Source organism: Arvicanthis niloticus, chromosome 27, assembly GCF_011762505.2.
Source record: "Arvicanthis niloticus isolate mArvNil1 chromosome 27, mArvNil1.pat.X, whole genome shotgun sequence".
Lineage (NCBI taxonomy): Eukaryota > Metazoa > Chordata > Mammalia > Rodentia > Muridae > Arvicanthis > Arvicanthis niloticus.
This window is the reverse complement of record NC_133435.1, coordinates 5,075,312-5,094,014: the sequence shown is the minus strand read 5'-3', so window position 1 is coordinate 5,094,014 and position 18,703 is coordinate 5,075,312. Positions and strand designations below refer to the sequence as shown.

General features: G+C 42.8%; 1 long non-coding RNA gene across 1 annotated transcript; it reads left to right on the top strand.

Moving 5' to 3' along the window:
* The first annotated feature begins 7,970 nt into the window (after window positions 1-7,970).
* On the top strand, window positions 7,971-15,749 carry LOC143439566 (uncharacterized). The gene is made up of 3 exons (XR_013107732.1): window positions 7,971-8,718; window positions 9,536-9,644; window positions 13,614-15,749. It is a non-coding gene; the product is annotated as an uncharacterized LOC143439566 (long non-coding RNA).
* The last annotated feature ends 2,954 nt before the right edge of the window (window positions 15,750-18,703 follow it).

Here is an 18,703-nt window from a genome sequence, read left to right as displayed (position 1 = left end):
TGAATGACAGCAGCAGGGACTTGGGGGCGCTTGAGAAGGAAACTGGGCAAGGCTGTGTTCTAGTGATGTGGTGAGGATTGAGGGCAGGGTGAGAGGGACCCTTGCTCTAGTGTATTTGTGAATGTGTAAACACCTGTGGCCGGAGCTTAGATGGCTGGTGACTGTGTAGACACAGACCCAGCACTGTCCTCCTCTACATGAAAGAGACCAGAGTCTCTACAGCGACATATGTGTGTGCATTTTGTTGACACGGAGATTCTTGCATGTCCTATAAGGAGACTGCCTCTCCTGCCACTGTAGGGGCATGCAGCACAGAAGACAATGAAGGGCTTTGGAGTCTTCTGTTGCATTTGTGTGAAGGAATGCCCAGACGTTCTTGCACAAAGCAGCTCTAAGTTCTTGCTCAAATTGTGGGGTTTTTTTGTTTGTTTGTTTTCTGAGTTTTGGTTTGTTTTTCTCTTTTGCTTAAAGAAACCCATGGCTGAAGTCTTATTTTATTAATGAAATGCTGTTTACCAGCCCAAGAAATAAGTTAGTGATTTCCATACTATAGTCTGGTTTATTCTAAGAGATAGCAAAGTGTAAGGTTCAAAGAAATAGATATTGTTTCTGTGTTACTTTCTGTTACATTTTTGACAGTAACAGAAGACTAAGCATGGGTGAGGCCATTTTGGATGATTGCTTCCTCTGTCTGAACTTGGCGTGAGTTATCATGTAGCTTCATAGGTCAGCTTTTGCAGCTAGTGTTTGGTCTTACTGACCTGATGAAAAGGTTCCCATGGTTGTGCTCACCCATGCCTTTCCTCTTGCAGCTGCCTGTCCTTGCATAGTTTGAAGAGGGTTGCTTAAATAGGAAACTTTCATTTCAGAGGCAAAAATTTAGATAAAAATAACTTGGTCACAATCAAAGAAAGTAAAAGGAGATAAGACTTTCCAATTCCAACGTGGAAAAACAAAACAAACCGAGGAACACTAAGAAACAAAGGCAAGCTCCACCTTTTCACACAGCTGCTGAGTGCTTGTGCCTCTTCACCAAAACCACCCCCACTTTCCCCACTGTCTAGCCTTTTCAGCTACAAAATGAACAAATCCTGTAGAACTAAAATGTGGACACCGCAAATATTGTTAGCTTATAAGCTTGAAATTTGCTCAGAGAGTAAAGCATAAGTGTACATATGCACACATGCGTGTACATGCACACACACACACACACACACACACACACACACACATCAGATGATAGATCAGAGATTCTCAACCTGTGAGTCTCAGCTCCTTTGGGCATCAAATGACCCTTTCACAAACATTACCCAAGACCATCCTATGTATCAGACATTTACATTATAATCCATGACCGTAGCAAAATTACAGTCATGAAGTAGCAATAAAAATTTTATGCTTGGGGGGGTCACCACAACATGAGGAATTGTATTGAAGAATTACAGCATTGGAAATGTTGAGAACCACTGAGATAGTCATACATGAGGGGGATGGGTGAGTTAACAAGCTTGCTGGTGATGAACATTTTACAGTGCTACAAAGAGACTAGCATTTGGTGGTTTGCTATTATCAAAATATCATACAGTATATCTTAAATATATGTAATTGTATTGGCCAATTCTAGATTATTAAAGCTGAAGGGGACAATGCTGTCTCTAAAAAAATAGATAACAAAAGCCATCTTTGGGGAAAGAGGTGAGGCACCCACTATGATTTCCCCAGACCTTTTAGGGAACACCGAGGTGTTCATTTGAACATATACTTGTGAATCTATAAGAAAGGTGAAGTTGTAGACGTGAAGGGAACAGGCACTGTTCAAAAAGGAATGTTCTGGGTTACCATGGCAGCCCAGGGAAAGGCACCTGGGCTGGGCTGAAGCACCATCCTGCTCTGCCCAGAGCAGCACATCTGGGAGAACTAATGTTCGGGAGCCGGAGCTGCTGGAGCGCACTCCCTATGAATACATGACTTAATATACAAAAAGGAAGAAAGGACTAGATTGGGGGTGGAGCAAACAGCTTCCTTAAACTTAAAACATAAAGTGAGAGAAGATAAACTAAGCCCAGCTGCTGAATGTCATGTTTCAGGCTGACCCTGGATTAACATCTTCTCTAATGTTGGTTCAAAGCAAGGAGCAAGTGTCCCCCATTCACTCTGCGTTTGGTAGGAAAGATGAAGTTCATTCCTCTCTGGGCTCTGATGCTTGGTGGTCATTAGGGCATGACCACCCTCTACATGGCTGAACCACCCTCACTGCTGTAGAGGTTGCTACTGGCAGAGACAGATGGCATCTCTTTGGGGATCCCCCTTTGCTCAGCAGAGTCATCTGTCTGAACGATACAAGTTTTTTCCAGAGCTTTTCACATTTGATATCTGGTCCAAGAGGTAAGATCAAGGTTGAGGACCCTGGTAAAAGATAGAAGAAATGACATTTTGGGACAGAATGCCTCTTAGGGCGGCCAAGTTCTCCAAAGAGACTGAGCCTAGGTCAACCTTTCTCTGTTCTGTTCTTTGTCTTCTCATCCACAGGTATTGCTCCCAACACCAATCCTTATTAAAAACCTTCTGTTGTGTACTCAGGCTGATATAACAAAGCACATGAGACTGGACAGCTTATAAACAACAGAAAAGTCTCTTTCTCACAACTCTGACCAAGGGACTCAGACACTTGGCATTTGTCTCTCATTGCTGGCCATGTTCTAGCAATGGCCTCAGGCGGCAGAAGAGCAAGGCAGCCCATTCATGAGAGCTCCACCCCCATCCCCTAATCAAAGGTTGTTTCAGGTCTACTACAGGAATTATTAGGACTTGGGATATGAATATTGGATAGACACAAACACTCAGACATGCAGCCTCCTCCACCTTACCCCATTTCTCTTGGACTTCTGTCTGTTTTTTTTCTGTGCAGTCAGGGAGACATCAGAGAAGGAAGGGGCTTGCAATGCTCATATTCCCACCCAGGACCTGGTCTTGAATTTACATAAGTGTATTCCTCTGGTCCATGGAAGATTCCATCCCATTAGAGAAATCTGGCTTAAAGGTCATTTTTTTTTCTTCAGATTGTATGAATGAGTTCATTAGTCATTGAGAATTTTATTCCCAGAGATTGATATGTCCCAGAAATTGTATGCTGCCCTTCAAATAGCACACATATTCCCTAGACATATTTGTTAAGCCTCCTACTAAATTAAGAATGGCAGGGCTTATTTTTATAGGATGACAAAAAAAACCATTCCAATTGATTGTTTCGTTTCTTCATTGACTTCATTCATTCATCCACTCAACAAATACAATTTGAGTGTCTATTAGCATAATAGATACTGGGAACCAAGAACGTGCTGTGCTCTCTTTAAGTTTGCATTACAGACATGGAGGAGTCAGAAAATAAATTAGTTAGTGAGCAGTGCCACAAAGATAATAAAAAAAAATGTAATGTGAGAGAAAAATGATTCTTCCCAACGAAGGATGTGGTGCCGAGGAGGATGAGAGAGGTACCATGCATACATTCAAAAGTAAAACCTCAGATGAGGAAGAGATATTTTAATAAAGTCCTACACAAGATCTGCATGGAGGCGATTAGAAGTAAAAAGGCCCCAAGTGGAAATGAACTCAGAAAAAAAAGAAGAACAAAAGCCCCAATACTCTGTGGGCATGATGTATGTTAAGAACTGAAGCAAAAGATGAGGCCAGCAAAGAGCCCAGAGTAGTTTTAATTATGACGTGTGTTTGTATATGTATGTCTGCATGCGTGTGCAGCACATGCATGTAGTGCCCTTAGAGACAAGAAGAAGGTATCAGATCCCCCGAAGCTGCAGTTACAGTGATGTGAGCTGCCCAGTGTGGGTGCTGTGGAATGAATTCCAGTCTGTGATCTTAACTGTTGATCTACCTCTCCAGCCCGAGGGTGGACGTACTAGGGTGCTTCGAGTCTAGTAAGAAACTTTAGATTTTGTTTGAAGGGCATTAGGAGAGAAGGGTCATCAGCAGAGGAGTGACTCCATTCCACTTACATTTCAATAGCCAGCATCCTTGAGGAAGAAGACCACAGTAAACAGGACAGCATTCATCCCAGCAACTAGTCAGGAGGTAAGAAATTGGGATGCTTGAACTACGGTGAGGATTGGAGATACGTGGGTGACTTAGGATGATGACGGAGACCAGAAGGGGAGTGCTAGTGGTTTGCATGGAATGCCTGGAGACTTAAAAGAAGACCTGAGTCAATCCCAACAAGGTTTTCATCCTATGTGTTCTCCTGGTTGGGTTTGCAGAGAGCTAAGCTGCATTTGAGAACCCCTATAAATGACTGATGTGTTCGCCTTGAGCAGCCACTGGCTCTTCCTGACGGCACGGCTGTCAGACAGGCCTGGATTTTCATTCTTCTAGGAGCCTTACCTGCTCCCCGCAAGCCTCACAGGATATTGTACAGACTGTTGAGAGCCATTCTGTGTGCTTGCTAGCATCACTTCTTGAATTTGCCATGCTCCGCCGTGTCGGGACACCTTATTATAAACGAGTAGCTAAAGGCGAAGTGTAATCAGGGACAAGGGCAGTGGGGCATGCAAAGCTGGCATCACCGTCAGCTCTGTACCCCCGCCCACTCGCCAGTTCTGCACTATTGCATTGCCACAGGGGCACTGCCTTCTGACGCCACTAACCACCCCCACCATGCATCCTGATGGTTGGGGGGCGGTCATAGGTAATAGTTACTGCACTATCATGAGGCTGCCTTTCCTCAGGCATGGATAGAAAAACAAATTAACTGGTTCAACCAGGTTCGTGCATTTCTTATAAAGACAGCAGAAAGCACATAGATGACTAAGAGGAACTTTCAGAGCCCTCTCTATTTATTTGACAATAAAGGCATTTTATTAAATGGCATTTTCTATCTTTAATGTGGAAAACTTCCAGTGGTTTTCTTGGCTGCTATTGTGTAGCTCGGATGGTTTTGTGTTTGGGCGACAGCAACCAGCTCTGTTCCCATCTCTTTGGGTTCTCATTATGTTCCCTTTTCTGTTGCTGTCAAACCACGACTTAGGTCATGGCACGCACGTGTCAGAGGCCTCGCTCACTGCTGGGTCTGTTATTACATTTTACCACCTTCTCCTGATTGCCTTTCCAATTCTTGTTTGTTCTTGTTTTGCTATTTTTTCCTATCCTTTTTTTCTTTTGCATGAGTATCTTTGGGAACCATGAAGAACAAGGCAGAGAATATGTCCTGAATACACTGGTGCTCACTGGTACTTCCAGGCATGTGCGGGCAAGAATGCACTTTCTGTTTGGACTCCCAAGGAAGGGTCTTAGGGTAGGTAGGTTCGAATTATTCCAACACAAAGCTGAACTCTCGAGCTGGGGTTCACACCAGCATTCAAAGGGGGGAAAGTGCAGCAAAACTTTAAGCCATAGGAAAAACCAAGCATAGTTTGTGTCCCTGTCCCTAATAATTTTGAGAACACTGTTGCATAGTAGGAGAAATTCTGTATCAAAATGAAAGGTTTTTCAAGAACTTTGAGACAGGATTATTAGAGTCCCTAGAAAGAAGGGATCACTCATCCCCAAATCTCTTCCCTCCCACCACCAAAATTCTTTTTTGTTTGTTTGTTTGTTTGTTTGTTTTGTTTTGTTGAGACAGGGTTTCTTTGTGTAGCTTGGCTGTCCTAGAACTTGCTCTGTACACCAGGCTGGCCCTAAAATCACAGTGATCTGCTTGCCTCTGCTTCTCAGGGATTAAAGGCACATGCCACCACCACCTGGTTCCCAAATTATTTTTAATTTATTAATTAGTGTTCCCATGTTTAGGTGCAGGTTGTGTGCAGGTATGTGCACACGTGTGCATGCTTGAGTGCATGCGTGTGTGTATGTGTTTGTGTGTGTGTGTGTGTGTGTGTGTGTGTGTGTGTGTGTGTTGGGAGGGGTTGCATACCTGTGAGCTTCCATTACTCTCAACATACCTCTGAGGATCTGTTCATAAACCTGAGGTTTATGTGGGGTCCTGTCTCCATTCATCGTGGACCTGCCATTGAAGGCATTACAGGGAGTCAAGGTTTGTCATATGAGAAGTTGAATCTCAACTCTGTTCCTCATGATGGCAGACTAAGGGCTCATAATTTCTGAACTATTCCCCAGACCCTTACTTAAATCCATTTACTTACAATGAAGCAGAACCTTCCTGATCTTAATAGACAGTCTCGCGCTGCCCTGCACCACGATGTAAGAGAATGATCTGGGCCAAGGCTGGTGCCATCCTTCAGGTTTAGGGCTTAGGGGTCTTCAGGCAAGAATAGGGAATGGAGCAGTTGCGAGGCTTTCAAGATCCCTCCAGAAGGAAGAGGTCATCACAAGTGACTTGTGTTCTAGCTGACCATAACTCTAAAATGAGCAGAGCAGAAAAGAAAGACCACATGCAATATAAGGATTTTAATAATTATGCGCAGAAGTTACACAAAAAAGGAGAGGTTTTGTTTGTTTGTTTGTTTGTTTGTTTGTTTGTATTCTGCCATAAATCCCCTCTGAGATAGCACAAGAGAATTGAACAGGTGGGCAGTGAGGACAGAAGAGCTAACAAATGGCCAATAATTGAATTACCACAAGGGCAGCCAGTGACCTCACAAGGACTCTGTTAATTCATTCCGCAAAAACAAATAAACAAAGCAAAACAAAACAAAAACAAACAAACAAAACCCCCACATATTCCTGGAAAATGTTAGATTTGCAAAATTTAGTAGACCAAGCACTTGCAAAGGAAAAAGGGAAGGAAGCTAGGAGATGTGGGCCCTGTTGGCCAGTTCCATTACAAATCTTATTCCTGTGAAGCACAGTGGGAAGGGAGGCTGGGGAGATGGCTTAGTCAGTAGGTGTTAGTTGCCCAAGAATGAGCAGTGTGTTTGGGTCCCTAGGATAGATTTTAGGCATGGTAGAGTATGCTTATAATCCTAATTCTGGGCCGACAGAGGCTGAAAGGTCTCTGAAGCTTGCTGGCCACCAGCCAAGCAGAATAGAAGAACTCCAGGCTCCCTGTGAAATCCTATCTCAAATAACAAGATGAAAAGCGACCAAGGAAGAAGTCATCAACTTCTGACTTCCGCATGCACTTCTACACATACAAATATGTGCACATGAATACACCACACACACGCATGCATGCATGCTCGAGTGCACTCGCACATACATGTTTAAGTGTAAAACAAAAAGAGGAGAGTTAATAGGTGTGCTTCTCAGACTATGGTGTAGTTTTATGAAAATTTAGACCTCAACAGTAAAGAGCCTGAGGCAACGCTGCAGGTCAGAGGACACTGGCGTACCTCAGGAACATGCTTGCCTTAACTTCTTTCTCATCCCAGTCATTGGTAGGAAAATGACTTGTCTGCATTGTAACCTTTTAAATAAATGCAAGCTTTTCTTCTTGGTTGCTCCACCACTGACAAATGTCTTTCAAGTTTGACCCAATCTTCATGCCTACCTCTGGAGGGACCTAATGAACTCAGGTAGTCCTGAGAGTTCTCAGAAAAGTAAAATAGGAATTTGGGACTGGCATCCTTGTCATTCATCAGGCAAAGAGGGTGTGTCCACCGTGACTGGGAGACATGGATAGCCCCTGACACAAGCTTTAGGTTACCTGCTAGCAATTTCTCCTGTGGTAATGAGATCATGTCCTCACAGACCTAAGGAGGCCATCTTTTACAAACAGCATGATGATTCAAGTATGTGAAGAAGGTGAAGGAAAACTTTATGTTCTGCAGAGCTGACTGGGCTCTGCTAGATTGTACTGATCCATTGAAGATGGGTAACAAGAAACTGTGGGTCACTGACAACAAGCAGTTAAGGGTAAAGGAACATCTATCTCCTTCAGTGGAGAGGCACGTACAGCTGGCCAACACACTAAAGATCCAGACCCAGAGCTCAAAGGATACTGAATAATAAGCAAAAGCAGGCCCGTCGTTTTAAAGCTAGAACTTTGGTAAGAAGAACTTTGGGATCCTAAGAAGTGAATTTGGGAAATTTGGATGAACATTCTTGAAGACATTGTTTCTGAAGGTCCCCATAAACCATTTTCACTCTGCTGGTGAACACTGAAGGCCCCCAAAAGGCATCAGTAAAAAGCATCAGCATCTTGCCAGGATCTTTTCTGACTCTAGTCCTAGATATCAGGCTGATACTGGGGTTAAACTCCAGCATATAAACTCCAGTCTACAAGGACTTTGCTGAGCTTGATGACGATAGACAGAATTCCATACTCGAATCCTTTCCTTGAGCAGCTGACATGTGCCCTAGGAACAAAGGCTGTAGCATTGGGAGTGGACTTCAAAGTCCTTACTCAGGAGGGCAAGACTGGACAGATAAGGCTTCACTGATCTAGGGTTACTTTCTTGTGATGTGAGATTTACCACTCTGGTGAGAAGCCCAGAAGATGTGAAAATGTGTCCCAGGTTCTTAGACATTTGCCAAAGAATTACCCAATGTTAGATGAAGAGCTGGCTTCGTTTGTTAGGTCGGTTGGTTGGCTTTGTTTTTGTTTTTGTTTGTTTTGTCTGTTTGTTTTGTTTTTTGTGTGTGTTTTGTTTGTTTTTTGTTGTTTTGTTTTCGTTTTTTGCTAGGGTAGAAGACTGGAGAAGGGGGCAGAGGATACATTTTTGTGAGACCAGAAGACGCACCAGAAGAGGATGCATCATAGAAGGAGCGGAAGCAAAGCCATTAGGCCCCCAGTGAACACCAGAAATGATGGTAGGAAATGCAGGGAAAGATGTGGTCCTCAGATAAGGGCCAGGTGCAATAAACCACCACCACTTCTCCATAATCGTGGTGATAGACAAAACGGTTTGACACTGACAGAAATGGGAAAAAAGTCATGTCATCTTCAGAATACAGTGGACAGAAGGCTAGCAAAGGCTACCCATGCACAACCAATCAGAAGAAATGAGTGGAAAAGCAAGAGATTGACCAAGGACAGCTAGTCCTACAAAATCACCAATCCAAAGCTGAGACAAGTGCCCAGGAGCAAAGACATATAAATAAATGGTTATACAACCATTTATTAGACATATTGAGGGCTGTTGGACACAGTGTAAAATTAAGCTTTGGCTGGAGATTCAAAGTGTATCATGGCCCCTCCACATCTATGAATGTCAGGTAATATGGAGTTTTGAATAAAATGTACTTCCCAGAACTATTAGTGGACTCAGCAACTTACCCAGTAAATAATAACCCAATTCCAGATTGGATAATTGAAATCAACATACTTGTATCCTTGGCTTGTAGTGCAAAATTTGTCACAGTAGGGCATGCAAGCAGATACCTCTGAAACTGCCCCAAGTTAGTAAGTCTGAACAGTGTCACATCCTGTGGGACATGCCGGAAGTTGGTACCACTCATAAAGACAAACAGCAGACAAAGTGGTGGTAGTAATTATGCTAATTTATTAGTCACGTGCTATAGCAGATGTAAGCTGTAGCCACAGCGTGTAGATAAGTCTTTATAAGTCTTTATAGCCACAATATGCTAATACTGATTTGACAGGTGAGTTGTTTTCCATTTCAATTAGAATTGAGGCATGACTGACAGAGTTTGCGCAGAGCTGACCACAGCACTAAGACCGTTGGAGTCCGTACAGTTTGTCCACAGGATGGTGACCACTCTCCTGCTACAATCAGGTAATTCATTAGGCAGCCGCATGGCCTCACTGTCCCATATAAGATCACTGGTGGAATGACCTTATACTGTTCACACAGGACAAACAATGGCTCCTGGTTTGCTCAAGGACTTGTATGACACATATAGAGAAGATAGGCCTTATGAAGATTCAGGAAAACTTTCACCTAGTTATTTTTTAGGGGTGTTGGAGTCAAGCCCACTTAAATATTAGCTCCCACTTTAAAAGGCCCAGCTTTGTGGATAACAGTAATGTCGTGCCTCCTGATACAACCCCACAGCTCAAGGAGAGTTTTGTAGTACAAGGGAAATTGTGTTGTAGCCTTTGAGAAGGGCTAGTATTGTACAGACACACATTGTGGTCTGCAGAGTTGTAGGTAGCACCAGTAACAGGGTTTGTGTGATGTTTGCTCTCAGGCATGCATTCCCACACGGCAGAGCAGCCTATTGGGTGGTTGAGGTCTTTGTCATTGCAAAAAAAAAAAAAATGCAGGAACAAAGGGCTGAGGGCAGAATTTTCATGGAATTCTTAAGACCACCCCTGGGATTTGTCCCCTGAGGAAAGAAAGTTGGAGAATTATCCACCAGCTCCCGTTTCTCACTGGCTGCTCAGAGTTGCTTCTGAGGCCATGGCTCTGTCCCTCCAGCTTTCAGGCAGGGTACATTCTGTGGCTGTTGGTACACTAGCCAAGAGACATGGGAAGCTAACCATATGCCTAGGCAATCTGCCTGTGACTTCCAAAAAAAAAAAGGCTGAAATGATATGAACAGGGATTCAAAGATGCCTTCTATACATTCACAAAATCTCGAATCCATAGCAAATTGTATTCAAGACAGATGTGCAGAGGGCAAAATGTCTCTTTTTAACTCATCTGGCCTCTCTCTGTGTCCCACTTCCTGGTGACTAAGAAGAATTATTGGTTGAATGTATAATTTGATTTAATCCCAGTCTGACTCAGTAATGTCCACAGTACTTCCAAGTAGCAACCACTCCTGTCAGATAAAAGCAATCTCTCCCTAACCTTCTCAGGCATCCTCAGTCTACCCGAGGACTGGCTGGGACTGCCCCTCACTCTCTCACCATGGCAACTGTCAATCAAAATTTATTATCTGCATCTTCTGCTCTCTTTTGAACCATTATCCTATTTAAACTCCATTCCCTTTTCTCTCTGCCAGGAACCAAAGAAGTCTTTGGGTTCAGTTCTGATTTTAATTCAGTACTTCACTCCTGTAATTTATCACACAGTCTGGCATGCAGGGCATGCTGAAACACTAATTAACAAAAGGAACAATGTCAGGGGAGACAATCCAGTCATCTCTGAAGAGCTCACCTCTCCTCCACACGGGACTGCTCCATAGGAAAAATATGTTCTTAGAATACAAATGTCCTTCTCTATGACGACGCCTCTACCTCCTCTCTCCTGATGTCCTTCTGTAACTATGTCAGGCAGGGACAGAGCTGTCCCTCTAAAGCAGCCATAACTGTCCTAGAAGAGTCTTTTAGAATATTACCCATGTTCATGCTTTGCTTACTACTGGCCGATGGGCTGCAGAGAGAACCAAGAGAACCAATGTGAGAGGGGAATTTTGGATCCTACAGCAAGTGTCCATTAGATCTTAACCCGGAACCAGTGCCTTGTCACCTACGGGACGGCGCATCAGACTTGTGTACTTCTGAATACTATGAATGCATGATAGCATAGTCATGGTGGAAGTTTAAATAGCCAAATCAGAGACCTCAATTAAAAATAAGTCTGGCCTTATGGATGATTGTCTGGCTGCACAGGCCTAGAAGACTCTGAAAGAGCGCTCAGGTCTTCTCCCTGGTGGTTTCTCAATGCCTGTTAACACTGTATGAAGATTAGTGTGTTTGAATGCTCCAGGGTCAATGTTCATGATCAACTTTGATTGTGCATGTATATGTGTGTGTGTGTGTATGTGTGTGTATGTGTACGAGAAAGAGAGAGAGATATAGAGAGAGACAGAGACAGAGAGAGAGAGACACACACACACAGAGAGAGACAAAGAGAGTGTCTCTAGTAGCCCAAGCTGGCCTCAAACTCTCTTTATAGCTAAGGATAACTTTGAACTTCTCATCCTCCTGCCTCAACCTCCTAAGTGCTGAGATTACCAGTGTGCACCATCAGGTCCAGTTTATGCAGTGCTGGGATGAAGCCCATGGCAAGCACTCTACCGGCTTAGCACAGCCACTATAATTTCAATAGCAAGGATGGAGGTTTTATACAACAAGCACAAAGAGAGTAGTTCTCTGACACGACTGGGGTCAGGAACCTGAACTTGGGTCCTCATTTCAGGTGTCAGTTTAGGTGGATCCCTAAGCCTTAGTTTCTTCATTCACAAAATGTTGAAAATAAAAATTACTTCCTCATAAGGGTTTAAATTTTCTAGGTAATGAAAGTGAAAAATTATTTGTAAAATATAAAGGCTTCACTTTATGATATAATAGCTCATGCTATACCATGTATCCAGTAATGCTATATAAAGATCTGTACATATTTTTGTTATTGATAAACCGTGACCATTTGGGGAGATGGAATAGAAAATGAGATGAGTCTGCAGCTGGTCAGAACCAAATGTGCAGGCTCACTCTTACAATCCCAGCACTTGGGAAATGGAGATAGGGGGATTGCCTGGGCTTTCAAGGCTACCTTTGTCTACATAGTCTGAGCCAACTTAGGCTACATAGTGAGACAGAAACAGAGGTGGGAGAGAGAGGGGGAGAGGGAGAGAGGGAGGGAGAGCTGGGAGGGGAGTGGGGAGGGAAAATAGAGGGGAAGAGAGAGACAGAGAGAGAGAGAGAGAGAGAGAGAGAGAGAGAGACTAAAACTCAGCAAATGCTCTCAAAGTATAAATGGATATTTTTTGAAGTCTATATTTTTGAAGAGAATAAAATGGGGCCAAAAGACATCTGTTTAACTTTATTTGAAATCTGTGCAAAGTGGAGAGATTAAGTAAACAACAAAGACATGTTTCATGTTGGCATAACATGGTATTTATTGTTGATACAATAACTTAGTAAATTTAATCTGGTTTATTTGTCTAAAAAAGAACATCTCATCTTCTATTTAAAGTGGGCAAGGAAGCAGAATTCTGATCTGATTTTTGGTGTCTGGCTCATTTGTCCTTGAAGTTTCCAGAAGAAAAGCTTCCTTACTGAGCACCTGGCAGGGTCCCACGCAGGGATGAAAGGGTGATGTGGGAGACTAAATCAGAACGGCCTCAGCTCTCAAGAAATTCAAGTCAGCTAAGACACATTGCTCAGGCTCAGTGGGGCAGACGCTGGTCTAGTTTCTGAAGACAGACGGCCCTCCTAATTCTGTTGTTCATTTCCTTCTTGTAATCTCCTTCCAACCCTCTGGCTCTTTCTTTTTTGATTCAACTTTGTGGTCTCCAAAGTTGGAAAACAGAAGAATGTCAGCCTTCAAACCTGGGGGCCTTGGGAGAATGGAGGCACTGTGGAGTATGTAGGGCGATGTGGTCCCCACATGGACCTGCTGGTGGCTGCTCTTTCCACACTAGCCATTTTAAGTCAGCCACACCTAGGGAAGTGATGGTTGACTAAATAACTGAGCCCTCTTATATCCAAAGATTGTTCCCTTCTCACTTGGGTAGGTCCCTGTTCTCACTCCAGGACCAAATCTGCTCCTGAGGTGGAAGTTGGGACTCTATATCCTGGAGGAATCATGGAGGTACAGGAAGTCCTGTCCCCTAGTACGTGCTCTCCCCTCCTCCTCTCCTCCTCTTCCCCCACTTCCAGTCCTTCTTCTTTCCTTCCCATACCACCACCAGCACATATAGCTGCCTTCTACTGAAGCTTAAGTCTAGCTTAGGCAAGGAGCTACAGGCTGCATTTTATAGGTTCGCTATGAATTTAGGGTGTGAGTAGAAACTGATGTAGACTTGAAACAGGAAGGAGACATACATCCTTCAACCATCTCTTCCTTCCATAGGAAGACCTTGGCAAGACTGTTTTGAAAAAAGAAACGGCAGAGCAGTGGGGAGAAAGAGACCTGCAGAAGTGTCTTCCTCAGCTACACCAAGGCTCCCTTTACTCTCTCTAAGCCATTGTAATGTTAACAGAAAGAAGAACTCAATTCCACTGCAAGAACCAATGAAGAGAGTCCAGAGCATCTTCCAAGGGCCCAAGAACTAGGCCTGGGGGAAAGACATGTGCAGCAGAAGAGAGCCAGCTACCTCTGCCAAAGAAGAGACGGGACTACAGTGGAGCAGGGCCAGGCTGCACCAGTTGAAACCTACAACCTCTTCCACAATTGGTGAGGTGGGGTAGGAACTGACAAACAACACTTAGACATCCATTTTATATGAGAATTTTATGGGTGTCCTTTCTTCAGGGAAGAGCCAGTGTAATTGATCTGCTGTGATGGTGGCTCAGGCAGCCTCACTAGCACGTAGGTACACAGGATGTTAACAAGAGCTAGCCACAGAGTTGAGTCCATTCTCAGTTCCCTCTTAGAATTTCCATGTTCCTGCAAAAGGAAAACAAATGAAGTGCAGAAAGTCTCAACAGCCATAACTAGATATCAAAACTGAGTCTCGTTGGAGGCAGAGCGTTGGGAAGCACACAGTCCCGAGAAAATGTAATGTTTTTGGGGGGGAAGCGTTTTTTCACTGTTAGTCCCCGTTTTTTACTTCACTGAGTTACCTCTGGTTAAATCTTTGTGTGGATGGTGTTCTGAGGCTTAGCTCAGAGCAATTTGGAAGCAGCCTGCCAGGCTTTCAAAAGTATTTTGTTTTTTCCAGTACAAACAACCTCAAAGTGCCAAATGAGGACTTTACAGCCCCCATTCCCCATGCAAGTTCTCAAAAACAAACTCAAATCTGGAAGGGATGACAGGGATTCAAAGTTTTTTTTCTCCCCTTCCCATCTTATCGCTAGGTTTTGAGCCAGCACACTAAAATAAAGTCCCTAACTGGCTGCTATTTTCTGTAGTAAGTTAAAAAAAAAGACAAAGAAAATAAAATTTCTTATATATTGAAAACTCAGTCTCACAGTAAGTTCCAGGGACAGCAGAGGGAAGTCCTCAGCTATTCGATTACATGTCAGAGCTAAAGAGCTGCTGTCACTGCAGAGAACACACACACACACAAAGTGCATGTGTGTGCACACGTGTGTGCGTGTGTTTATGCAGATAGTTTCTGTGTGTTGCGTTTGTGTAATGCATGCATATGTGTAGTTTGTGTACATAGTGCATGTGTATAGTTTGTGTGTTGTGTGTGTACAATCTGTACTATAGCCTGTGTAAAGTACTTACTCCTGTACGAATGTATAGTTATGTCTATATAACTTGTTTTGTGTATAATTTGTGTGTGAATAGTTTGTCTAGAGATAATTTATATCAAGTGAATTGCATGTGGTGTGTGTCTGTATATGATTTGGATTTAGTATGAGTTATGTGTAATATATGTGTGTATATAGATTATATGGAGACTAGATTATTGTAAGTGTATACATGGTTTGTATTGAATATAGATTGAATAGTGTGTATATGTGGTTTTTGTATCGTTTGTATTAAATACAGTTTATGTGTGGTGTGTTAGTTTGTATGTATATAGTTGGTGTGTGGTGTGTGTAGTTTGTATGTGTATGTGATTGTATAATTTGTATGTGTATGTGTGAGTATAGTTTGTATGTGTATGTGATTGTATAATTTGTGTGTGTATGTATGTGTGTATAGTTTGTATGTGTATGTGTGAGTATAGTTTGTATGTGTATGTGTGTGTATGTGCCTGGTGTGTGTATAATTGATACTGTATATAGTTTGTATGTATGTATGTGTAGAGTTTGTACGTATATGAGTGTGTGGTATGTGTATAGCTTGTGTGCGTGTGTGTGTGTGTGTGTGTGTGTGTGTGTGTGTGTAGAGGGAGCTACTCCAATCATTTTCTCACATGTAAAATTAAATTTTTAAAGTTAAAATTAAAATTTGTGCCACCTCCAAAGCACCTGGGTGTATCAGCCAATTATTAATCTGCTCTGGCTCCTGGTGGGTGGTCACCCTTCTAGCTACCACTAGAGTTCACTGGATTCTTGAATGAAAATGTACACACACACACACACACACACACACACACACACACACACATCTTTATATTTTGATATGCCTAACTACCTCAATGACTGGGCACTTCCAAACCTCCTGGCAGCTATCACACACTCCCCTCCAGTATTCTTGAATTAATGCTTGCTAAATCTATATTTTTATCTCTGCTACCCCAGACCCAATAACGGAATGATCCCTGGGGCACTTACACAGAATCTTACCTGTCAGCAGGCCTTTAAGTCTTATCTTTCTACTTCTGGGTCATGGTGATTCTCTCCTTCCTCTTCCCTTTGTCCCTTGCCTGGGAAATCTAAAAGTCCCATCCTTGTCTCCCTCTGCCCAACCATTGGTTGTTGACAAATTTATTTCCCAATCAGAGCCAACTGGGGCAGGCTTCTTTTACCTATGTGTGGGACACTGCAAACAGGTTTTTTGGATAACACAATTAGAATGAGAACACCAGCTGCTACATTTGGGGACCTCTAATGTATAGCTCTAACCACTCACCTCTTTTCACTACCCCTGAACCCAGACAGTCACTATATGTTCTCTACGTTTTTAACTTTTCTCTTTAAGAGTGTGTATATATGGAACTAGACATGGTAGCCCTTGCCTCAGCACTAGGGAGGATGAGGCTCGAGGACTGACAGTCACAAGTTCAAGGCCAGGCTGAGATACAGAATGGGTGTGAGGCCATCTGATGACATACAGAAAGACATGTCTCAGAAAACAAGGACTGGTGAGATGGCTCAGTGGATAGAGGTATCCACCACTATGCCCAATGATCCAACTTCAAGCCCCACACTGAGAAGGTTGTGTGCTCTCTGCCAGAAACAAGTGTCTGAGATCTTGCTTGAGCACTAACTGGAGAACAAGTTGTCCCAGGACTTCCATGTGAGTCTGGTGACTTGCATGAGCCCACGCACATAAACGTATGCACATGTACACGTAGGCAAATGTAGAAATGCAGTCAGAATAACAGAAATGGTGTTGTGTGACTAGAGCAGCTGACCTTGTACAAAGCACAGTTACCACTTCGGGAAGACTCGAGGTTGCAACTTTGGTTTAATTCCCATTTCTCCTCTTTTTCACTTTTCCTAACTTTCCATGAGGATTTCTCTTCGATTGATCTATCATGTTTTTTTTATGCATTTATACACATCTGGCTCACCAGAGCCTATAAATGGTAACACTTTACCAATCTGAATAAATTACAGAGATCTTCCTTGCCTCATACTGTACTCACATACAGTATGGTTGCTATGAATACTTTCTTTACATACATTGACAATCGTATCAGACATATGGTAATTCTTGTTGAATAAAATTCAGGAAACGTGAGAAGAAGAAGTCTCTTGAATGTACCTGTATTTTTAAATATTTTTTTCTTTAAAATATTTGAGGAGTCATTTAAAAAAAAAAAAACCTGCCTTTCTTTTTCAGTAACTCCCTGTAACTTAGGTTTAGCTATTCACTTAGGTATGTTTGTGGTAACAAATTCCCTTGGGTTTCCTTTATCTGAGAAATGTTTGTTTCTCTTCATTTTTGATATACAGTTTCATTTCGAAACATAAAACTCAGGATGGACAGTCTTATCACTGGAAAATCTCATGTGACACCATCCCTGGGGAAACAAAAACAAATGTCTATTATTTCCAGACAAAGAACCTATAACAGACTAAATCCAACTTGTTAAACCAGTGAATTTTGTCAGGGTTATTTATAGGACCATGAGTGAGAGGTCATTTCCTGGAGTAGAAATAACTCAACAGCTGCATCACTAAAACCTATGCTAAGCACGGGTGACAGCATACAAAAGCTGGAACCCGGGAACCTACTGTACAACTTATAGCAACTCAATAGGTTAGAGAATTATCTTCCAGGTAGGTTAGCTGACCTCTGTCTCTTCAGGCAGTTTGTGGCCTCTGTCTTTTCCAGACAGCTTGCTTTGTCTCTCTACCTCTTCTAGGCAGCTCAATGGATCTGAGAGTCTTTCTGGAAGCTCCATAGGTCTCTTTCTTGTTCAGGCTGTTTGGCAAGTCTCTGACTCTTCCAGACAGCTCCGTTGGTCAGGAAGTATCTCTCCCTAGTCCTTGAGGCATATGGATATTCAAGGAGGGAAGGACCTGGTATATCTGGTCAGTTTCAGGGACTTCCTAAGTCTTCTGAGTTGCTTACTTCCTAAGTGTTAATGATGTTTCCCTGCAGGATATAATGCATTGAGGAAAATGTTATGCAACTTCTGTTCCTGTGGTTTCTCATGGGGATGGAATAGCACATGATAGAATACTGAGCAGAAAATGGGTGAACCAAAGAGTATGTCCAGAACAGAATTTGAAAACCAGGAGTCAATTATACATGTCATAAGTAGCAATAGAGGGAATGTGAAGTGTAGAGTAGATTAGGTAGCTGAAAAACTATTTAGAAGACATGACAGAGAGTAAGGGTGGTTTTTGAAGTTATACCATGGAAACTCATGGGATGTGGAGATGGGGAACCCATTTTACGGCCAGGTACTGCTTACTTGTCAGTACCTTTTGACAAAGAGGTTTTCCATCTGAGTCTGTTTCCACCATGAGTGAATGACTTGTTCATTTTCCTATGACTTGGACTCTCATGGTTTGTCACAGAAAGTCATGTTATGGGATTAAGGCTGTCCATCTGCTGTAGTTATTCAACAGGTGAGAGGATTCTCTTCCAGGTAGTTCAGCTGACCTCTGTCTCTTTCAGGCAGTTTTTAAAAAATTATGTATGTGTGTGGGTATGTGCTTTCATATGTGTATGTGTGTGTTGTGTATTGTGTTTCTACAGAGGCCAGAAAAGGACGTTAGATTCCTTGGTGTTGGACTTATAGGTAGTTCTGAGCCTCTGACATGGGTGTTGGGAAATGAACTTGGGCCCCTTGCAAAGGCAACACTAATTATCAATGGCTGAGCTGGCTCTCCAGCCTGTTTGTTTGTTTCAAGTCAGTTTCCCAA